Source organism: Erpetoichthys calabaricus, chromosome 7 (assembly GCF_900747795.2).
Source record: "Erpetoichthys calabaricus chromosome 7, fErpCal1.3, whole genome shotgun sequence".
Lineage (NCBI taxonomy): Eukaryota > Metazoa > Chordata > Cladistia > Polypteriformes > Polypteridae > Erpetoichthys > Erpetoichthys calabaricus.
In genome coordinates this window covers 175,177,241-175,202,553 of record NC_041400.2, presented here as the reverse complement: position 1 = coordinate 175,202,553, position 25,313 = coordinate 175,177,241, and the positions used below count along the sequence as shown (strand labels likewise).

General features: G+C 41.5%; 1 protein-coding gene across 1 annotated transcript in view; it reads left to right on the top strand.

The window, feature by feature from the left end:
• The first annotated feature begins 22,812 nt into the window (after positions 1-22,812).
• The window catches only part of LOC114654896 (endoplasmic reticulum aminopeptidase 2-like), a 125,485-nt gene continuing 122,984 nt past the window's right edge, over positions 22,813-25,313 (top strand). Inside the window, exon 1 of the mRNA XM_051929505.1 lies at positions 22,813-22,931. The gene's annotated coding sequence lies outside the window, so the exon portion shown is untranslated. The remainder of the gene's footprint in view (positions 22,932-25,313) is intronic.

Below are 25,313 nucleotides of genomic sequence, written 5' to 3'. Positions count from 1 at the left end.
TACCCACACCACTTGGAGCTGGGTAGACACACACTGATCCATTCATAGTATCATGGATACAAACCCAGCCTTCTACGGGCATCACAGATCTGTTACTGCTCAATCTCATGTGGGCCTCTATGGTTTTTTTTTGTGTGTTGCATAGGCTGTGAATACAACCCCCTGTCCTCAATCTATCCCACAACTCTCAGAAAGGACCTAATCTGTGAATAAGCACAATTAGACCGCGGGTGTCGTGAACTACGTCATACTTTTATAATAGTGGATAAGCAAATCTGTGGTAGTTGAACCCATGGATTTCCTGTTATTCTCACATATGGGAGAAGCGTGCTGACAAGAAGCTGCCATAGATAGATAGAACATTGTCCCCATGTGAAATTTTGGCTTTGTAGAGAAACTCTTTAAATAAATAAATACATAAACAGATAAATAAATATTTATGCACACACACACTATGGTCTGAACACTCACCAGAATGACTAAAAAGGAGGTAAAATTTTAAAAGAAAGAAATGATAACTTCTGACTTGACACTCACAGTCACAGTGAGGTATTATGTAGGCATATTGCTGTTGGTATAAAGGAGCCCCAGCAGCATTTCTTGACACACTTCTGCTTAATAATTTGTTGGCTTAAAGTCCTCAGTGTTAGTGTGTCACAGAGAGGATGTGCAGCATTGCTTTGACCTCCAGGGAGTCCAGAGTGCCTACCATAACTGAGCTCTTGCTCTTTTAATTAGCTTGTTGATTTGGTGGCATCTCTCAAACTGATATTACCAACCTAGCACACCACAGCATAGAAAATCACACTGGCCATCAGTTATAAAGGATGTGAAGGATGCCACTTTCCACATTAAAGGAACACAGTTTCCTAAGGAAGATGAGCCTGCTGTGTCCTTTCTTATATTATTCTTCTGTGTTACGAGAACAGTCCAATCTGTCATTGATGTGGACCTCCAAGTACTCTTTAGGAGTGGACCAACCTCTACCTCCATTCCTTGAATAGTGACTGGATGTAGAGGCTCTTTGGTGTAGCACAAGTCAATAACCATCTTCTTGGTTTTGCTAATGTTCAGGTTTACACCAAAAACAAAGTTCTCTACCTGATTCCTCTCCTCTGTCTCATCCACCTTATCAATACACCCCCATAAGTGCAGAATCATCTGAGAATTTCTGGAAATGGCATGGCCTGCTGTTACACAGTATTTATAGTCAGAAGTGTTCAGAGTGAAGAGAACATGAGACAGGCCTGTTCCTGGTGGTGTTCCTGTGTTACTCACATCCATATCAGAGACCCCTTCCTTGAGTGTCACAAACTGTGGTCTCCCGGTCATATAGTCCATTACCCATGGACATCAAAGGCTCATCCACCTGCATACTCTGAGTTTACTCCTTAACAAGGATAGTTGATGGTATTGAAAGCACTGCAGAAATCAAAAAACACAATCCTCACAGTGCTGCTAGCTTTGTCCAGGTGAGAATAAGCCTTGTGGAGCAGATGACTAATTGTATCCTCCACTCCAATCTTTGTCCAACAGGCAAAATGTGCAGTTGGTCCAAATCTCATAGGTCTTCATGATGTGGGATGAAGGACCGATTATGAAACACCTACTGTTGAAGTGAATGTGATCCTTCTTAATGGGTTGCTTTCAGTTGTACTTGTTTACCATCAGTATAAATAAAAGCTAAGTGCATATCTTCATAGCATTTTACTGTCCTTTATCCCTTTGGGGGTTAAAACGTTTAACTCTGTTAAGGTAAAGAATAATATTAACAGGGAACTAGTGCCTTATCTGCTGTCAACAACTTCACTATTCTGTACTATCTCTTATACTACACAAGGTTCTGTTTTTTTTCTTTTCACTTCCACTCCAACAAATGGGGTGCCTGTAAGTTTCTCAGATCTTCTTCTTCTTTGTGTCACTCCAGGTCATTTTTCTTTTAAAGACGACAATCAAAGCCTCTCCCAAGCAAAATGTCCCACAGTGTCATCCTCACTATCCTAAGCTCTATGGCTCAAAGCCCAGACTCACAAGCCATTTATGGTCAAATATTAAACCTCAGCAGAAGTCATTGTCATTTCGAATGACCGCCAAGAGACAATCAGAGCATCTAAGCAGCGATTACACCAACAGAACACAAAAAAGAGTAACTCTCCCTCTTGACTTTGTTAGCTAATTTTAGACAGACCTCTCAACAGCAGAAGTCGGCGCCGTTTTAGCCTTTCACAATTTGAAAAAGTGTGTGGCGCATATGTTTTAAATAAATACATAAGCCTGCATTCAAGTGCATTCCCCACTGTATATGCTGTGCCACATACATTATTTTCATGGAGTAATTTAAACCATATGCATAGGCTGATTTGACCTTTCTCATTGCTACAAATACAAGCACAGAAGAAACAGTTTGAAAAGATGCTGATTTGTGTTGTTATGTGTTTTTATAAACCACACGCTGTTGTAAGAGACTCTGATTCAAAACCGCCTCCTTTAATTGAATTATTTATACAGGGTGAGGTCACATGCAAAAGTCACCACTTAGGAAATGTCTGGCCCCAATAAAAACCTAGTTTATTCAAATTATGAAGGCTAATAATACAAGGTAAAGAAGACAATGGCATATGGAAATCTTCATGCATTCAAGACCTGTCTTAGACCCTGTAGAAGTCCATATAGCATAGGTCTTAGCTCCTGCTTTTTATTTTGTAACTTTTTAATATTTCTTAATAATAAAGTGCCCTAGAGTATGGTCCTTCAGGACTAGATGGTGTAATGGAAAAAACTTTTCAGGAAACAAAACAACAGAGGTACTATATAAGTAGAATATGGCACCACACTAGTTCATCTTCTTATTACTCAATAGTGGTGACCCCTTTGCCGCTGTGATATGGATCCCATTTTTGCTTAATATCATTTTGATAGTGGTGTCATGAGCTTTGACATCAGCTAAGGTGAGACAAACGTTCTGCATATCCTCAGACAACCAGATTCCAGAAGCAATAGGTGAAAACCAGAAAGGAACCCTGGACAGGACACGAGTCAATCGAAGGCCACACTGACCCTTGCTCACTTAACACTAGACCAATCGGATGAATAATCTAAAAGACACATCTATGGACTTTTGGAAAAACCCACATAAACATGAGGACAATGCACAAGTTGCACTCAGACAGTCACTGCCCCTAGAGTTGGGTCCATGTTCTTGGAGATAAAGTATTCACCCCTTTTTAGGTTTTCACATTTTATTGTTATACGACATAGAATTACTGTGTTAATTTAACTTGGCTTTTTTGTCAAAGATTGTCAGAAGAAAACTCTTTCTTGTACTTTGCTGCATTCGTTTTATCTTCTCAAACCATTCAGGGTCTGTTAGAGAGAAGTATCCTCACAGCATGATGTTACCACCATCATGCTTCACCGTGTGGATGGTGTGTTTTGATACTGTGGAGCGTTTAGCTTATTCCATACGTGACATTTAGCCTGATGGCCAAAAGCAATGGTCTCAGCAGTCCACAAAAGCTTCTTCAAGAAAAGTCTAGCTAAGATGTTCTGTTTTTTGTTTCTTTTTTTCCACAGTGGCTTTCTCTTAGCCACTCTCCAATAAACTTGCATCTGATTAAGCACCCAAGAAACAGTTGTTGTCCTACAGTCTCACCAAGCTTGTAACTCCTTCAGAGTTTTCATAGGTTTCTTGGTGGTCTCTCTCCCTCAGTAGTCTTCCTTTTGCACCATTAACTCAGTTTTCGCAGACAGCCTGCTCTAGGTATAGTTACAGGTATATTTACAGCTGTGCCATACTCTTTCAGTTTCTTCATGATTGATTTAACTGGACACAAAGAGATATTCAGTGACTTGGAGATTTTTGTGTCTCCATCCACTGACTTGCATTTTTCAATGGTCTTTACACAGCATTACCTGGAGTGTTCTCTTCTCTCTTCTGTCTTCATTGTGTAGGTTAGGTAGCCACATTGACTCACCACAAGTAGGCCTGTCCAGATAAGGTGCATTTATAAACAGACAAGTGATCTCCGTTGAACTAATGATATCACTTCTAAAACCAACTGGCTGACTCAGTGATGATTTAGGTGTGGACTTTTGTGATCAATAATTTTGTGTTTTATATTTGTTACTATTTTAGACCACTTTGCAGAGCTCTGTTTTCACTTTGTCATTAAAGTGTCTTTTTCTGTTGATTAATGTCAAGAAAACAAAATTAAATCCAGTTTCATTAAATGCTCTATAACAAGAAAATGTAAAGGGGCAAATCATAGGCATTGTATGAGGCAGCAGGACTAACCAAAGCACCATTTGTCACACACGTGTGCTTCGGAGGCAGTCAACAAGCCCACAGGTGAGTGAATGGTTAACAGATTGGAGGTTGTACTCTGGTAATGATGCCTCTCTTTCTGACCCTTTAGAACCAAAGAAGATAAATGATTCAACCGTACCTGCAACAATCCATAATCGTGAAAATGGCTCCTCATCCACTTCCTCATCTAGGCCCTCACTTCCGGCTCCTGATGACAACGTCACTTCTGGTCCCACACCGATGACGGCACTTCCGTCTCTCAATGATGTTGTCACTTTCTGGTTCCACATTGATGAGGTCACTTCCGGCTTTCAGTGATGACGTCACTTCCGGTCCCACGACGATGACGCCACTTTCCGGCTTTCAATGCTGACGTCACTTCCGGTCCCACATTAATGACGCCACTTCCAGCTTTTAATGATGACGTCACTTCCGGTCCCACGGTGATGACATGAGAGAGAGAGGGAGAGAGAGAGAGTGAGCAAGTGAGTGCTTGAAGGCAGCTGGGAGGTGAGCCCCCGAGAAGAGTGTTTAGCCGACATTCGGTGGGGCAGAAGGAGGCAGTCGCTCCAGCTGAGTAATCAAGGAGCTGGAGTAACTGGTAATGATGGATGGCTCGCTGTGGAAGACAGCAGGAGTTGGGAGGCTTGGAAGGTGAATTCCCCGGCGTGAGCATCCTGGTCATTGGGGAAGCCAAGTCTTGATCTGGAGAGTGCTAAACTGAAGCAAGAGATCGGGAAGCCTCCAGATCAGTCGTGTTGGAAGATGGTCAGCTGCTGGTAGGGCGACTCTCCTGTTGTGGGGCCCAGATGGGAGAAGCAGGGGAGCCGCCAGGTAAAGGAAGACACCAGGCTTTGTGTTTTTAAAGGATTGCTTCCAGTCATTGTTTTAACCTCGTTTTAAAGGATTCATTTATTGGTTTTTTTAACCTCCACTTCACTTCTGTTTTTACTGGATTATTTATTGAAGAAACTGTGATGCACTGCGCTATTTATTTGGACACATTTGTTTTTGTTGTTGTTTTAAATAAAAGCACTTGACACCTTTTTACACCATCCCCTTGCTCCATTTGTTGTGCCTCACTGCCAAGCTCATCGGTGACATTACCGACAGTGCAGGGTTCAAGGGCTCACGTTAACGACGATGGGAGCATGGAGCGAACCCGCATCATTACAACCCCTTTTTAGGTTTTCCCATTTTCATGTTTTCACAGGAACTGGTGCAGTCACAAAGCAGGGACAAACTCTGGAAGGGATGTCTGTCCATTGCAGGTCACAATCTCATATACAGTGCATCCGGAAAGTATTCACAGCGCATCACATTTTCCACATTTTGTTATGTTACAGCCATATTCCAAAATGGATTAAATTCATTTTTTTCCTCAGAATTCTACACACAACACCCCATAATGACAACGTGAAAAAAGTTTACTTTTTTTTTGCAAATTTTTTGCAAAAGCCAGAAGTCTGTATGACCATCACCATCAAGTGACTCCGTGAGAACCCTAACTACAAAGAGGACTATTTCATTTATGTTAGGTAGAATGCCCAGAGGGGACTGGGTGGTCTCGTGGCCTGGAACCCCTACAGATTTTATTTTTTTTTCTCCAGCCTTCTGGAGTTTTTTTTTGTTTTTTCTGTCCGCCCTGGCCATCGGACCTTACTCCTTTTCTATGTTAACTAATGTCGTCTTATTTTAATTTTGTATTTTGTCTTTTATTTTTCTTTTCTTCATTACGTAAAGCACTTTGAGCTACTTTTTGTATGAAAATGTGCTATATAAATAAATGTTGTTGTTGTTGTTGTTGTTGAATTGGATATACAATGGATATAGTGTTATTCAAACACTTCAAACGAACATGTTTCTTTCCGACGTAAAACGAACTCCGTAGGTAGACAGAGGGGACAGTTCCGTCTCTCAATTAAAAGAATGTACAAACAAATTCCTCTTCAAAGGGGTGTGCGTCGGGAGCGGGACCCCCAACAGGAGAAGAGGACATCTGGGGGAGGAACGAGAGAGGCAAAGCAATGAGCTAAAAGGGCAAGTGCTATACAGGCTTGTAAATATGCGAAGTGCTGCACGAGAAGCATATCACACGACACAGCAGCAGCAGCCAAGCATTTAACAGAGGAAGGAGGAGGCATATTGTATTTGTTCCCATTTGTTCAAGAGGGGGCCTTGGAGGAGCGACCTCGTCCTCTAGGAGTGTATACAGCCCCCTTTTTATATGACTTTCTTTTAGCTTTCACAGCCCTGTGTTAGGAAAACTTTAGGACTTTAGGATACTTAGAGTTGCTGAATATTCTAATATGCATGTGGTAGGATAACAAGAGGAAAACATGAACAGACATGGGAGAAGGTTCAGATTCCACACAGGCTGTGACTTGGTTAGTAATATTTACTATTCAAATATCCAACAATTTCAGAAATAAGATGGGAGGAAATGACTTTTCACAGCACTGTATCTTAAAAAAAGCTGTAGATTTCTGAAGAAAGACAACTCACGCCTTACAGACTGCTCGTATATTTGCAGTTTTTTTTAAAGCATGAAAGCCAATTTGTATTGTTCAGGTTGGATTTAATAGATAAAGAGAAGATGAGGTCAGCCACTATTTGTGCTCCTTAAATTGCTGTTACAAGGTGCCCCCCCACTACACTTCTTCCTAAAAAGAGACGCAGGTGGTATATTTTCTCAGAGGTCACAGCCTTTGGCACAGATGCCCTCATCCTGGTCACGTTATTCTCGCTTGTGACACTTTGTGTCATGTGGGTTAAGACAGAAATTAAATTAAAAAGGCATCGGCCATTGACGGCTTAAGGTCATTTTTTATTGTTTGACACATCTTTTAAACACTCATCGTAGAGAAATAGCATGAACAAATTCACCTTGAGGTGATTTTTGACATTTTTAAGGCTGTTTAGATCTTGATAAAGCATGAAAGGAAAATAAAGTTTGTTCATCTGCTGGTCTGTTCTAGTGATAAACAACCCAAGCTTCAATAACTGACAGATACAAATACCTCATGGATCAATATGGCAGAATGTCATGCAAGCCAGCAGTGGTTAGACATAAAAAGGCAATGCAGTAGCTGCTAGAAACAAGAAGACAAAGAAAAGCACACATAGTTTGTACATATTTATATAGATATATTTATATATATATGTTTTGAAGCCCAGGGCACGTACAGCCGCCCCAACCTGGTACAGACAGCACACAACACACACGTTTATTTTTCCTTACAATATACAAATAAGGACAACAATGCTTGCACAGTCCTTCCGCCTCCAGTCCTCGACACAGGCTTTGTCCTTCTCCCTCACGACTCTGCCGATCAAATACTGGTAGTTGGCTCCCTTTTGTAGGACACCTGAAAGGACTTCAGGTGTCCAACGACCTTCTTCCGGCAGCACTTCCTGGTGTGGTGGAAGTTCTGCCATACAGGGCCCAGAAAACATTCAGGTGCCCACTAGTGGTGGCCACAGGCTCTAGCCAGGTTGAGCTTCCATGTTCCAAACCCATGGCCCTGCTGCAAGCCAAGGGGGATGCCCTTTATCGGTCCGGGGAAGAAAATGTCTTGAAAAAGCTCTCTCCCCCATAGCCTTCCATTGTCAGGGTGGGTAAGGGTCCCAGCTGTCCACCACAATATCCATCCATCCATGCATTGTCCAACCCGCTGAATCCGAACACAGGGTCAAGGGGGTCTGCTGGAGCCAATCCCAGCCAACATAGGGCACAAGGCAGGAACCAATCCCAGGCAGGGTGCCAACCCACCGCAGGACACACACAAACACACCCACACACCAAGCACACACTAAGGTCAATTTAGAATCGCCAATCCACCTAACCTGCATGTCTTTGGACTGTGGGAGGAAACCCACGCAGACATGGGTAGAACATGCAAACTCCACGCAGGGAGGACCCGGGATCGAACCTGGGTATGCCAACTGCGAGGCAGCAGCGCTACCACTGCGCCACCGTGCTGCCCCCACCACAATATATATATTCTCATCCTTTCAAACATTAAGTATGTTTCATTTCGCGCCGTGCCCTGTAACGAACTTTCGAAAATAACGTCTTCTTTTTTGCGGTTTTCACCATTATGCCGTAAGAAACTTTCAGGAACTGACCTCTCCTTTTGGCAGTTTCATTCCTTATTTCCGTCAACAGAGGATTTATTTCACGGCAGAGATGCACAAGGGCCGCCCACAGTTCCCCTTCCTTTTGCCGCAGGGCCGCTGTCCGCGTACCTACCATGTGGTTGGCTCTCTGCTCTAATACATTAACGACATCCCGCACTCATGTGCCTCCTCACTCACTTCCTTACTTTTCTCAGCTGTTACTCGTACTCACTTCTCCCTCATTCTTTACTTCTCCGCTTCAAGCCTGTTATTGTTGGCCTTGCTTCACATCTTCCTGATGGTGATTCCTGCCTTTTCGTTCACTCCACCACTTCAAAGCTGACATTGTTGCATTTTCTTACTTCCTCACGTCTTCCTCCTCGTCACTGTTACCTTTTCTTTTACTCCACCACTTCAAGGCAGCTTGGTCATTGTACAGCCCGAGGGCAGAACTACAAAAGTCGTTTAAAAAAAGATCCTTATATCCTAAAAATGTGCATTTCTCATACAAAACATTTACAATCATAAATTAAACCATTTAAATCATCAAATTCACTCTCAATACTAAAATTAGCCTACGACAATTACATTGACAATCATGTTACGTTATTTTTAAAATGTTTCCTTTTCTTTGTCATAACTTCTTTAACACACTACTTCTCTGCTGTGAAATGCAGGTATTTTGCTAGTTTATATATATGGTTCTTTGGATTATATAACATACAGCATCACTAAGGAAGAAGATGGAACCCACAGCACGCTTTCATTACTTTCTGTCTCCTCATATGAACTGGATTTGTACTCTTGCATTGTAAGACACAGAAGCACCGACGTGGTCATCAGAAAGAATTATGCCGAGATGGCTGGTAAGTCTTAAAGAATACTTTGTAGTTAATTTGTTACGATAGGACGAAACCCTTATTAGAATTACATCAAGGAGATGAAAGGGTAACAAAATGATGACGTTATTAATAAGGGGATCTCAAGGGAGCGATGATTCCTGGAAGAAGTCAAATTTCAAATTAATAAACGCAAAGCAGCAAACCTAACTATACCAGTGTAACATCTGTGAAGTGGCACATCCACCTGCCTGTCACAAAAGCATTTCTCACCTTTAAAGCATGTCCGAGGTGAATTACAGTTAGCAGTAATATTAGAAACATTAGGAAAAAAAATGATGATTACTTTCTATTCAGCCCAACAAAGCTCGCCAAGCCTATCCACTTAATTTCTCCAAAATAACATTGTTGTGTTTTGAAGGTCCGTAAAGTCCTAATGTCTGCCACACTACTTGGTAAGTTATTTCATGGGTCTGTAGTTCTCTGTGTGAATACATTTTTTCTATCTGTTCAAAATATACCCTTATCAAGTTTTCATGTTCTTGTTGAAGTCATTTTAAAGTAGAAGCCTGGGTCCCTTGTGCATAGCCTTTCATAATTTTAAACACTTCAATCAAGTCACCTCTTAATCTCCATTTGCTTAAACTGAAAAGGTTCAACTCCTTCAATCTCGCCTCATAGCTCATACCTCTCTCTCTCTCTTTATATATATATATATATATATATATATATATATATATATATATATATATATATATATATATATATATATTCACGGCGTTCGTAGTCTGAATCACAATCTGATTGTATGGGTGGTTACCTACCAGGTAATGCTTGTGGTTGGTCAGCAAGTCAGCTAACATCCGCCACGATGCCCTCAGTTGTGAGAAGCAGATCATAGAATGGTTGAAATAGTGATGAGCCCAGAATTAGGGCGAAACACGTGTCGCGTACTCTTTGTATTTATTTGACAGTAAACTATTTCAACCATTCTATGATCTGCTTCTCACAACTGAGGGCATCGTGGCAGATGTTAGCTGACTTGCTGACCAACCACAAGCGTTACCCGGTAGGTAACCACCCATACAATCAGATTGTGACTCAGACTACGAATGCCGTGAATGTAATTACCCCGATCTACATGCTGTCAAATAAAAACGAACCACACACCGTGGCGCAACGTTAGGGTCTTCGCCTCTAGTGCTGACGTCCGAGGTTCGATTCCCGAGAGGGAGTGCAGTAGAGTGTGTACGCCTGATGAGCCCAGAATTAGGGTGAAACACGTGTCGCGTACTCTTTGCATTATTTGACAGTAAACTATTTCAACCATATATATATATATATATATATATCTATATATATATATATATATATATTCATGGCATTCATAGTCTGAATCACAATCTGATTGTATGGGTGGTTACCTACCAGGTAACACTTGTTGTTGGTCAGCAAGTCGGCTAACATCCGCCACGGTGTTCACAATATATACAGTACTATGAATATATATACTATTCACCCCCCTGGAGGTTTATACATTTTATTGTTATATAACATTGAATCACAGTGGTTTTCATTTGGCTTCTTTGACACTGATTAACAGTAAATGACAATGTAATGTCAAAGTTAAAACAGATCTATGCAAAATTATCTAAATGATTACAAATTTGAAACATTAACTATATCTATCGCATTAGTATTCACCCTCTTTATTGTGACACACCGAAGTCCTCACCTGTACAGCCAATTACTTTTTGACATCACAGAATTAGTTCAACAGAGATCACCCATCTGGGTTTTCAATAGATTGCAGTATAAATGCACCTGAATGTAGAGGGTCCAACTTGTGGTGTGTCAGTATGGTGGCATAACCTACATAATGAAGACAAAATAACACACCAAGCAACTCCCTGAAAAGCACAAGTTATGGGTAAGGAGACAAGAGAATATCCAAGTCACTGAATACCTCTTGAAGTCCGAGAAATGGAAATCTGCCTAGATCAGGACATCCAGGAAAACTTGCTTTATGGAAGAGTGGCAAAGAAAAATCCACTGTTTAAAGAAATGAAAAGACAGTTTGCCAGAAGGCACATGGGAGCCTCTGAAGTCAGCTGCAAGAATGTTCTATGGTCTGATGAGACCAAAATTGAGCTGTTTGGCCGTCAGACTAAATGCCATGTTTGGCAAGGACACCGCACATTTTCAGGAACACAGCATTACCACCATGAGGATTGGTGGTGACGGCATTATGCTGGAACGGATGCTTCCATGCAGCAGACCCTGGAAGGGAATGCAGGGAAAAGGCAGACAAGTTCTGGAGGAAAACCTGATGCAGTCAGCAAGTAATTTGTGAAGAGAAAATTTGCTTTTTGGCAACTCAATGACTTCAAGTATAATGCCAAAGCTACACAGGAATGGCTTAAAAACAACAGCGTTAATGTCCTGGAGTGGCCAAGTCAGTGTCCAGATCTCAATCCAGTTGAGAATTTATGGCTGGACCTGCTAATTGGGGCTGAGTGGTGGCTCTGAGGCTATAGATCTGCCGGTTTGAATCCTGTAAATATCAAAAGTGACTCTACTTCGTTGGGCCCTTGAGCAGGGCTCTTAACCTGCAATTGCTCCATCCTGGGTATAACGTTAATCTACATTCAACCCTGCATGTAGTCCCTCCAACCTACAGGAAAACAAGCCTGGAGGTTCATGGCAATCCTCACACTGGTTCTATTCCACCTGAACTGAGGTGTCACCCGTTGCATGGTTGCACTTGGGTCCTAATCTGGGATCCTGAGATGGTTCGTCATGTGGTAGGTGCGGCAATGCGCTGAATTAGCGTATGCTCCTAACCTTGCTGTTCACTCACCATCACTATGAGACCTGACAGTGCCTGAGAAGTTTTTCAAAGAAGAATGAGGAAAATGTCCAGATGTGCAAAGGTGGTAGAGAGAGGAACCTGTGCACGTAGACTCAAGGCTACATCTACTAAATATTGACTTAAAGGAGGTGAATACATACACAATCAATTATTTTGTGATTTATATTTATCATTAATTTAGATCATTTTGCCAAGATCTGTTTTCAGTTTGACAAATAAATGGCCTTTTTACATTTATCAGTGACAAAAATAAACTAATTAAATCCACAGTGATAATGAGGTAGAACAGTATAATATGAAAACGTCCAAGGGGGTGAATACTTTTCATAGGCCCTTTTCATTGTTCATTTGGGTTGCAAGGTACTGGCCTTCATGAAGTTCAGTTCTGAGTTGAAAAATGGTCAAAATGAAACAGCTCACTCAGGAAACATGTCAGTCTAATGCTCTTTTGCAGAATGAAGGTTATTCCCGGGCATTCCAACCCAGAATTCCAAGAAACTAAAGATTTCATATAAAGTGGCTGTTGTGAGAGTGAAGGCAAACTGGATCTAATCTGGCAGATACCCAACTGTGTAACCGGAAACGTACATCTATAATATGTCAAGCGAACACCTCGAAACAGGACCTCAGTTGGCTTCTTCCTTGAATACACGCCAAATACCAGTGTTGTCTACGACAGAGAAAAGATGACTCCAGGATGCTGGCCTGAGAGGCAGAGTTTCAAAGAAAAAGCCACACCTGAAACTGCTAAATAAAACGAAAAAGGTGAAAATGGGCAAAAGAACACAGATATTGGACAGAACGTGACTGGAAAAGTGCATGGTCACTGAATTAAAGTGCCTACAATGCTGGCTTAATTAGTTGTCACTTTTGTCCTGTAGCTTCTGACTCTTAGGTTTGAATCTTAGACCCAGGATTTACGTGTCTGGAGTTTGCTTGTTCTCCCTGTTGTTACTCCAGTGTTTTTTCCACACACTATAAGACATGTGTTTTAAGTTGATTAGATGTTTTAAATTGTCCTCATATGAGTGCTTGTTCAGCCCTGCCCAGCCACTGTTGTTTCCAGCCTTAGACCTACTACTGCAAAGACTGTGTCAATACAATATACTGTGTTCTGTTTACACTCACTGAGCAAGTTATTGTTAACACTATGCTAACACTTAGTAAGACCTCCTTTTGCTCTGAAAATAGCACAATTTCCTCATGGCATGGATTCCACAAGATGTTGGAAACATTCCTTTGAAAGTCTGCCCATGATGACATGACTGTATTGCACAATTTCTGCAGACTTGTCAGCTGCGCAATCATTCTGTGAATCTTCCGTTCTGCCACATCCTAAAGGTGTTGTACTGGATTCGGATCGGGTGACTTGGAAAGTCACTGTAGAACTCAGAACTCATTGTCATGTTCATAAAACAAGTTTGAGATGACTTTTCTCTTGTGACATGGTGCATTATCATAATCTTCTAATCTTCTAATAACCATTAGAAGATGAGTAAATTATGGACATGAAGGGATGCATATGGTCAGCAACAATACTCAAATAGGTTCTGGCATGATTGCCAGTGATGATTGATTGGTATTAACAGGCACAAATTGCGCCTAGAAAATATTTCACATACCAGTACATCACCTTCACCAGCTTGGATTATTAACACATGACAGGTTGGGTGCATGGATTCATGCAGTTGGCACCAAATTCTGAACCCATTATCTGTGTGCCTCAGCAACAATCAAGATTCATCAGACCCAGAATGCATTTTTCCACTCTTCAACTTTCCAGTTTTGGTGAGTCTGTGCCCACTGCAGCCTCAGCTTTCTGTTCTTGGCTGACAGGAATAGAACCCAACATGGTCTTCTGCTCTTGTTGCCCATTCACCTCAAATTTTGACAAGTTGCATATTCTAAGGTGCTTTTCTGCTCACCGCTCTTGTACAGAGTGGTTATCTAAGTTACCATAGCCTTTCTGTCAGTTCAAAACAGTCTGGTCATTTTCCTGTGACTTCCCTCATTCACTAAACATATCCAGCTGCTCTCTGGACATTTTTCATATTTCGCACCCTTCTGGGTAAATTCTAGAGGTGCTATAGAAATAAGTCTTGTTGTTGTTGTAGAGACTTCTGTATGTGAAAATCCCAAGAGATCAGTAGTTACAGAAATAATCAAACCACCTGGCACCAACAATGATGTCAAAGTTATATTCTCAGAGCTCACATTTTTTACCCATTCTGGTGTTTGATGTGATCATTAACTAAAGTTCCTGACCTGTGATTATATGCATTATACTGCTGCCAAGTGATTGACTAATTAGATAATTGCACGAATAAGCAGGTTTCATCTTAATAATTTGCTCAGTGAGTTTATGTATATACTAATACCTCTCTATAGATAAAATGCATATATAATATCTATATCTACTGTATATTTACATGACACCGTGTAAGTACTCTAAACTGGCCCAGTGTGAGTGAGTTTGTGCTCCAGTGCTTTAGTTCTCACTGAGATGAGTCCCCCCCGATAAAAAAACAGATTAAATATGTGTGATGGTAGCTGGTTTCAGCAATTTTGCTATTGAGTGCGCCATTTTGTACTATTTATTGTAATTATTTTAGAAGAAGAATAAGAAGACATTGCACTTATGTACAGTAATCCCTCGCTATATCGCGCTTCCCCTTTTGCGGCTTCACTCTATCGCGGATTTTATATGTAAGCATATTTAAATATATATCGCGGATTTTTTGCTGGTTCGCGGATTTCTGTGGACAATGGGTCTTTTAATTTCTGGTACATGCTTCCTCAGTTGGTTTGCCCAGTTGATTTCATACAAGGGACGCTATTGGCAGATGGCTGAGAAGCTACCCAACTTACTTTTCTCTCTCTCTCTCTTGCGCTGACATTCTCTGATCCTGACGTAGGGGGATTGAGCAGGGGGGCTGTTTGCACACCTAGACGATACGGACGCTCGTCTAAAAAGATTATCTTCACTTTGCTCCCTTCTGTGCAGCTGCTTCGTGAAGCGACATGCTGCACGGTGCTTCGCATACTTAAAAGCACGAAGGGCACGTATTGATTTTTGATTGTTTGTTTTATCTGTCTCTCTCTCTCTCTCTCTTTCTCTGCTCCTGACGGAGGGGGTGTGAGCTGCCGCCTTCAACTGCTTTGTACCGTGGTGCTTCGCATACTTAAAAGCCAAACAGCCCTATTGATTTGTTTGCTTTTCTCGCTCTCTCTCTGACATTATCTGCTCCTGACGCGCACTCCTTTGAAGAGGAAGATATGTTTGCATTCTTTTAATTGTGAGACGGAACTGTCATCTCTGTCTTGTCATGGAGCACAGTTTAACCTTTTGAAAAAGAGACAAATGTTTGTTTGCAGTGTTTGAATAACGTTCCTGTCTCTCTACAACTTCCTGTGTTTCTGTGCAAATCTGTGACCCAAGCATGACAATATAAAAATAACCATATAAACATATGGTTTCTACTTCGCGGATTTTCACCTTTCGCGGGGGGTTCTGGAATGCAACCCCCGCGATGGAGGAGGGATTACAGTAGTGCTTTTCAAGAGAACTTTACATAGAGAGGAGGAGCCCTTCAACCGCCACCAATGATGTGCAGGATCCATATGGATGATGTGACGGCAGCCATTTTGTACCAGCACGCTCACCATACATTAACTATTGTGGTGAACGGCTGGGGGCAGTACCCAGCCGGGACGCCTGGAAGGACCGGAAGAGGGACTATGCCTTATCTGGACCACAAAAGGGCAGCCACCCTGGTTGGTTTGGGGACCACGGGAACAGAGCATGGAAGCTCAACCCTATAGGGGCCCGTGGTCACCGCCTATGAAACCCTGGATGTCAGCAATTCCGCCACACCAGGAAATGCCGGCGGAAGTTCATCAAGGGGCACCTGGAGCATATCCGGGGCAACATAAAAGGGGCCTCTCCCTCCATTCGTCAGCTGGAGTCGGGTGGAAGAGGACAGAGCTCGGAGGAGAGGAGTGGAGGCGGTGAAGAGAGAGGCATAGAAAGAGGCCTGGACTTAAGGGTGTGTGGTGCAGGGGCACTGGGTTGTGCGTGGTATTTGTAAATAGTGTAAAAATGTCAAATAAACATGTGTGGTGTTTTGAACCATCGGTGTCTGCCTGTCTGTGTCTGGGCTGTTCTCCACACTATTAAGTGATGAAGAGGGTAGGCAGTTAACCAAATTGAGTCAGGGGACAATTAACAGGCCAGAATGACCAGGCTGCAATAAGTAATTTAGCGAGGACATCGGGAAACACCCTTACAAAAGATGCCCCGGGAATCTTTTATGACCACATGGAGTCAGGACCTCGGTTTTATGTCTCATGTCCCTGTCACTACTCTGGGGCATTGGGATCCACAATAAGACCACAAGGTAAGAGATCCCTGCTGGCCTCACCAACCCTTCTTCCAGCCGTAACCCAAGCTTTAACTATTTTAAGTTGCTGTGCTTTTCCTCTTTTTGGTCTGTGTATTCTGAACAGAACTGCAAGGAATGGCCTGATTAAGCTTTTATTATGAATAAGTAAGAGAAAGAAATGTGAACGTGTTATGATGGGCAGGAATGTAAGATCGAAAGTGAAATATTTTGCTCAGAAATATTTACCGACCCTGCAGTTTTCTTTTAATTCTGATGTTAGTGGTGATAACCACCTAAACACCTGCAGACAAGCAGGCGGCTGATGTGGTTTAACCAACTTGTACTCGCCCTCACTGTGCTTGACTCAAAACATATGGATGATGAAGGTCTTAAAACCGCAGCTGACAGCAAGCTGTGTGGCACAAATACAAGTAACTGGAATGGCACTTTTGAACATACAGTAGGTTGTGAAGACAAGAGAGTACAACTGAGTACTGCTATATCTTAAAAAAACAAAAAAGAAGAACAATAAGACTATGCAGGAGGGTTATGGGTATTTGGAGACACAAGATACAAAGCAAGAGTAATCAAAAGCCATATGTAGCAAAGGCCTTCCTAACACAGGCTCCACAGCTTAGGCTGGTATGGTCATGGAAGGGTAATATTTTTGACTTTTGCTATTAAAACTTGTTTAAATAAACTTTTTTTAATTGTGAAAGTTAATTTATTTGTAAAAATGGAAGAATTGGATCCATTACTTTATTTTTAGCATAGTCCTAATATACACTATATGGCCAATATTACTGTATGTGGAGACCTGACCATCATATCTATATGAGTGTTTTGGAGATCCCATTCCAAAGCCATGTGCATGAATGCAGACTCCAAACTGTTAGGAAGGCATTCTGCAAGATTTTGGAATGTGTCTGTGGGAATTTGTGACCCTTCAGCCAAAAGATCATTTGTGAGGCCAGAAACTGAGGTCAGGACAATGGATGAGAAGACCTGGCTCATAATTGTCATTCAAGATCATCACAAACATGTGCAATAAGGTTTTGGTCAGCACTCTGTGCAGGCCCATTGAGTTCCTCCATGTTTTTCCTCAGATGGTTACCACAAAACCAGAAGTGTACAATTGTCTAAGATGTTCTTGTTTGCTGTAGCATTAACAGTACCTTTCACTGGAACCATGGGTCTAGTCCAAACCCTGACAAACGTCTTCCACCAAACTTTACAGGAGGCACTAGACAGTCTGGAGGGCAGTGCTCTCCTGGCATCCACCAAACCCAGATTAATTTATCAAACTGTCATATAGTGAATCACTATCACTTCAGAGACCTCGTTCCCACTGTTCCAGAGTCCAATGATGATGTGCCTTACACCAGTCCAGCCGAAGCTTGCCATTGTGCGTAGTGATCTTAGGCTTGTGTGCAGGTGCTTGGCCATTGAAACACATGTCATGAAGCTCCCGACACACAGTTCTTGTTCTGACATTGCTTTCAGAAGTACGAGGGACGTTCAAAAAGTTTCCACACTTTTAATAACTCTATTTATTAAGAATTACAAAAACAAATTACTGTACATCACTTTTCTACATAGTCCCCTTCCTTTGCGATTTTCCCAGCATTGTACCAACTTTTTAATGCCATCAGCAAAAAATGTTTTTGGTTGAGCATGTAGCCACTCATGGACTGCTGCCTTCACATCATCATCTTTCTTCATTCCTCGTGGTCGTGGCTGTACCTGGGTGTCTGGAGCCATACACGACTCTACGAGAGAGAACTTAGTCGCCTTACTGAGCACACATGCAGAGATGAATTTGTGCTCCTGGTACACCTTCTGCCCACAAAAAGCGTATGACTGAACACTGTTCCTCTTTGGTACAATTTACAAGTTTCGCAGCCATCATCACCACAGGGTGACAACTCTTATACTAAACTGCAAGGGCAGCCGGCTTGCCAGACAGAACTAGTCACATGACACTCTCAGACATGACCACCAATTACTGCTCCTCCCACCTTCACCTTTTACAACGAAAATATAAAAGTGCAGAAACTTTTTGAATGACCCTTGTAGTTTGGAGCTCTGCTGTCAGTGATACAACAGAAAATAGGCAATTTTTATGCAGTATGTGCTCTGCTATTTGAGTTTACATTGTCTTCCATTTTGTGGCTGAGCCATTTTTGAGCCTAGAAGCTTTCACTTCATAATACCAGGGCAGATCTACACTCTTAGAAATACTGGTCCTTTAATGACATTTTATAGTTCTTTATTGGGTTGTGTGGTTCCTCAGACCAAAATTGCTCGACATACCATCATTTCATTCTGGGAAGGGTTTTTGTGCATATGAAGTTGGTTCTTTGTGCTTTGAAAAACTTCCTAATATGTGGAAAAAAAAAAATCAGAAATCTTTCATATTTGATAGGCTTCCTAGCAGGACACCAACACTAAGAAAATCAGAACATTACTTGTGTTACTGTATGCAGTGAGAGTCCTTTTAAAATCATGACCCACTTTTATTTCACAATTCTGTTACCATTTTTATTAACTTCATGGTGCCTGTTATGGTTCTAAATAAATAATATGTTCTTTCTGGAACCTTCATGTGGATGGATCTTTTGGGATCCAAAAATGGTTCCCCTATGGCATTACTCTGAAGAACCACTCTGGTGACTTTATTTTTAAGAGAGTAGCAGAACAGAAATTTAATTTACTGACATGTGGCAAAGGTGGCATCTTATGACAGTGCCACATTTAAAGTCACTGAGCTCATTCTATTGCCAATGTTTGTCATTGGAGATTGCAGGTCTGTGTGTTTCGTAGATGGAGTGGTGGCTCTGAGGCTAGGGATATGCATTGGCAATCGGAAGGTTGCCGGTTCGAATCCCATAAATGCCAAAAGGGACTCTGCTCTGTTGGGCCCTTGAGCAAGGCCCTTAACCTGCAATTGCTGAGCGCTTTGAGTAGTGAGAAAAGCGCTATATAAATGTAAAGAATTATTATTATTCATTTTATGCACAGAAACTGGTAATTGTGAGGAAAGTCCACATACTGGGGGGCGGCACGGTGGCGCAGTGGGTAGCGCTGCTGCCTCGCAGTTGGGAGATCTGGGGACCTGGGTTCACTTCCCGGGTCCTCCCTGCGAGGAGTTTGCATGTTCTCCCCGTGTCTGCGTGGGTTTCCTCCGGGCGCTCCGGTTTCCTCCCACAGTCCAAAGACATGCAGGTTAGGTGGATTGGCGATTCTAAACTGGCCCTAGTGTGTACTTGGTGTGTGGGTATGTTTGTGTGTGTCCTGCGGTGGGTTGGCACCCTGCCCGGGATTGGTTCCTGCCTTGTGCCCTGTGTTGGCTGGGATTGGCTCCAGCAGACCCCCGTGACCCTGTGTTCGGATTCAGCGGGTTGGAAAATGGATGGATGGATATCCACATACTGTGAGAGAACAGATGGACTGTGATAAAGAGTTAGCGCACCACCCTAGTAACGCTGTATAAATGGAATTGAAAAAAAACAAAGAAAAACACACAATAATTGTGGAAACGTCTTTCCAGAAGTGAATTCTCAATTGAACTGCCTCAAGATGGCAGATCCTCCGGTCTTAAGTTCTTCTGGCAGTAAGAGGTGGGTCCAGGTGGAAGGACACCGGAAGTGGTCTATAGCCATCAATCTTCAATCCTGCAGAGGGAGGAAGAGAAAAGGCATTAGGACACAGCGCCAACCCCTGGAGTGGCTCGGAATTACAATCACCAGAGCTCTTAAGCTGTCCCCTATGTGCACGTGTGTGTCAATACTTCTGGCCATATAGTATATACCAGGGGTAGGCAACGTCGGTCCTGGAGTGCCACAGTATGTGCAGGTTTTTGTTCCAACCCAGTTCCTTAACGAGAACTCAATTATTGCTGATGAAGCACATATTGCTTAAGTGACATTTTAATGCTTCATTTTAGTGGTCTCGCTTGTTAAGGTTCTCCAACCTTAATTGCTTATTTCAATCTTAAACTACTGCATTCAGTGTTTTAATTGCTCCTTATTAGCAATAAGATGTAAAAGACAAAGCAGCCAGCAGTTCTCCAGCTAGCTTTTTTCCAATTACATCTGTGTGTGTTCATCATGCACGCTTTGATTTAATAAAACACTTAATAGAAAAATGTGACAGACTGAAAATGATCTGTTTTAGGCTTCAAATCATTTGGATGATATCCTTGGAAAGGAAAAAAATCTATGATATAAAAGCCTTACATTGCACAGACTAACAAGCCATAAAATTAAATAAGGTCTGAGATTGGCAATGTTTGGTTTCTAATTAAGCAATTGGGTTGAATGAAAACCTGTAGCCACTGCGGCTCACCAGGACCGACATTGCCTACCCCTGTTTTACATCTTATTGCTAATAAGGAGCAATTAAAACACTGAATGCAGTAGTTTAAGATTGAAATAAGCAATTAAGGTTGGAGAACCTTAACAAGCGAGACCACTAAAATGAAGCATTAAAATGTCACTTAAGCAATATGTGCTTCATCAGCAATAATTGAGTTCTCATTAAGGAACTGGGTTGGAACAAAAACCTGCACATACTGTGGCACTCCAGGACCGACGTTGCCTACCCCTGGTATATACCACGGTTCTAAAACTCCGGTCCTGGAGGGCCGCAGTGGCTGCAGGTTTTCATTCTAACCCTTTTCTTAATTTGTGACCTGTTTTTGCTGCTAATTAACTTCTTTTGAGTTAATTTTAATTGACTTGTTTTTTAAGATTTGTTTCCCAGAATGTCTTCATCATTCCTCTGATTTGCTTCATTTCTTTCCTTAAATGGCACCCAAACTGAAATGAAATGTGAAGTGAGTGAGCCAACAGAAAACCAACTAAGTCAGCATCTCAAACTCCAACCAATTTCACTCCAAGCAGTTGCTTAATTAGGTGCTGATTCTTGTTATTAATTAAACCCGTTCTTTAATTCTATGGTTTGTTGCTGCTCTAATTGTGCAATAGCAGACATTTCTGAAATTATTGATTTTCTCTTTTTTAAGAGCACTGTGAAAATGTTTGGACCTGAGCAGATCAACATTCCTGAGACCTTCATCTTTCTTTATTTTCAGATACTGTATGATGGGCACGGTTTGCTGGTCATGTTTTGGCTCATTTTGTATCTCACTATTGTTTGGCAGCTAATTAAGGAAAAAGAAACAATTAAGGGGTCTAGAGAGGAGTGGAATGAAGGTCAGTAAGAACAAGACAGAATACATGTGTGTGAATGAGAGGGAGGTCAGAGGAATGGTGAGGACAGAAGGAGTAGAGTTGGCAAAGGTGGATGAGTTTAAATACTTGGGATCAACAGTACAGAGTAATGGGAATAGTGGAAGAGAGGTGAAAAAGAGAGTGCAGGCAGGGTGGAATGGGTGGAGAAGAGTGTTGGGAGTGATGTGTGACAGACAGATATCAGCAAAAGTGAAAGGGAAGTTCTACAGGACGGTACTGAGACCAACTATGTTATATGGGTTGGAGACGGTGGCACTGACCAGAAAGCAGGAGACAGCTGGAGGTGGCAGAGTTAAAGATGTTAAGATTTGCACTGGGTGTGACGAGGATGGACAGGATTAGAAATGAGGACATTAGAGGGTCAGCTCAGGAGATTGTGTTGGTTTGGACATGTGCAGAGGAGAGATGCTGGCTATATTGGGAGAAGGATGCTAAGGATAGAGCTGCCAGGGAAGAGGAAAAGAGGAAGGCCTAAGAGAAAGTTTATGGATGTGGTGAGAGAGGACATGCAGGTGATGGGTGTGACTGAGCAAGATACAGAGGATAGAAAGATATGGAAGAAGATGATCCGCTCTGGCAACCCCTAACAGGAGCAGCCCGAAAGAAAAGGAAGAAGTCTTCAAGAGCAAGTCAATTAAAATTAATTCAAAAGAAGTTAATTAGCAGCAAAAACAGGTCACTAATTAAGACAAGGGTTAGAATGAAAACCTGCAACTACTGGTGCCCTCAAGGACTGGAGTTGGGGACCCCTGGTACTTACTGTACTGATTTTAACATCACTCTGAATGTACCAGTTCTATAGGAATGACCCCCAGAATATCAGACTAAGCTGTAGCTGACACCTTGTAAATGAATGGCTATTAAACTGCATGTTTTTCGGATTATAAAGATTAAAAATAAACCTATTCGGCACTCCCTATTATTTTGTCTACACGCCTGGTGAGCACATGTAGAACAAAAAAATTCAGGTGTGTTTGACTTGCAAATGTCTACTCTAATATTGTGCTTTGAGCAGAGGAGCTCCATTTGTTTCTGGTTTCTAAGAGTGGGAAAACATTCTAATAGAAGATTGTAATATTTTGAATGTTGCAGAGCCATTGAGTCTAACAAGCCTTTTCTTCCTCCATATGTTATTTGCGGTTACAACAGAATGATCAGGTAAGTTCCAATTTAGTTTTCTGGCTTTTGCATTAAAGACACAGCCGTTACAGTTTATTTCTTAACTGGTCATTATAAATAGGAAAGATACTGGGCAGCCAAGACACATCATCTGGAATAAATGACACAGGAATGTGAGCTTGTGGGGTTTCACAAGTGATTCTGCTTTTTTTCCTTTCTTAACTGACACTTTTCTGTTGCTGTCCATATTTTATGTGATTTGCAGTAGATGTTGTGTCCCTGTTGCTATGTTTCATAGGTATTTGCTCCTTGATTCCTGAGTGATATTTTCGCTAGTTTTTCCAAATTTAAAGAGTTAGTTAGTGTCATGTTTAAGCCAGGGTTCCTCCCCGGCTTTTTTTTTTAAGTTTGTTTTTGTCTTATTTGTTCATTTTTGATGCTTTAAATACTTTTTTTTATGTAAATATTGTTATGTATTTTTATTATTTGTCTTATCATGTGTTATATATCAATATTATTTTGTTTTGTGAATATTTAGTTTTGGGGCGGCATGGTGGCGCAGTGGTAGCGCTGCTGCCTCGCAGTAAGGAGACCCGGGTTCACATCCTGGGTCCTCCCAGCGTGGAGTTTGTATGTTCTCCCCGTGTCTGTGTGGGTTTCCTCCCACAGTCCAAAGACATGCAGGTTAGGTGCATTGGCAATCCTAAATTGTCCCTAGTGTGTGCGCGCTGTCGCAGATGGCCAGGGTTATTACTTGGCCGGGACGCCTAAAAGGACCGGAAGGTGGCGGGAATAGCTTCCGGGCCACGAGGGCACAACCGTCATGGAGCAGGAGCAAGTCAAAACAATAACTATTAGAAACAAAACACAGCGAGAGGAGGATGCAACACTAGAAAAGCACAGAATGTGCCCCCTCTGGTGCCATCCATCCACACTTGGGATTCACTTTGATTACGATGAGAAGGCATTCATTCCAGCACAACAAATGCCATTTCATCCACTTCTTGAACTATCCCTATTACTTCCTGAGAGTGAAATTTTATTCAACCTCATATAACAACACTACAGACCAGAGATTAGACCTCAATAGCCTTCTCTGCAACTAGTTTTATAATTAGAAGCCAATTCTTGCTGTTAATGATACATGTTACATTATTTAATTATATGGCATAGCAGTGCACTCAATCTGACACAGACATTTCTAATTTTGTTTGTTTTCTTTCTCTGAGAACAAAATCCAAATATTTTTTGACCTGGAGCAGTTTAGTGCTTATTGTTATCTGGCAGATGGTTAAGGAAAAAATAAGCAATTTATATTTTGGAATTTTAAAAAGCAAGTTAATTAAAATCAAGGCAGCAAAGTATGTTCCATTAGAGCAGTGCATATTAAGAATGTGGCTCTAATGAAAACCTGCAATCCTTGTGGCCCTCCAGGACGTGCTGTAGGCAAAATAATAAGTTTAGGACTTAATTGATAATTAAGTTTAGAGAATACAATGGAATTCTTACATGTACAGTATGTCTACCATAGGTTGATGACCATAATACAATGCAAACTGCAGATAATGAAAAAACACAATACATATAATGCAACATCAGATAATATATAAGAAACACCAATGTACTTGACAGTAACTGTGGTTGTTGAATAGCTTTATAACTTGTGGATAAATCCGTACACTGAATCTAATGTTGCAAGTGTTAATGGCCCTAAACAGGAAAGGAAAAATAATGAGTGTACAAGATGGCTGAGGTCTTTAATAAAATGGTGTGCATTTAGATTTGATTTACTAAGAATATGTTTTATTCGGTTAAATATAACTAATTAAAGCAGACGGCTCAACTTCTAGAGGGGATGCCAAACTGGATGACTGGTGTTGCTTATCTCGATCTTAGAATATGTGACTGGAAATCACAGACTACCGTGTATACTCACGTTTAAGTTCTCCCACAGATAAGTCGGGGCTTGATTTTACCATATAATTTCAAGTATTTTATAATGTCGGTCATATAAGTCAAATGCGGAAAACTCATACCATTGGTCCAAGAGATTATGATATGCTAACGCCCACCTGAGAAAGTAACCACGAAGAACACTGAAGTATTGTGCTTATGTGACCACATGGTAATACCCGAACTATTCCAAAGCGACGTTTGCACTGATTTGTGTTTTTTGTATCTCACACCCTCTTATACCTTTATGGTAAGAGCATCTCTTATCTACAATGGAGTGTTCGATCAGAAGAAAATATGGAGCTGGTTTTAAATTAAAAGCAGTTGAAGTGGCGAAAGAAACTGGCAACTGTGCTGCTGCAACAAAATTTGATGTCTCTGAGAAACTGGTGTGAGATTGGAGGAAGCAAGAAGATGTAAAAAAAATTTAAGTGTCACATTTTTGAAAGGGCATGTAAGTCGGGGTCT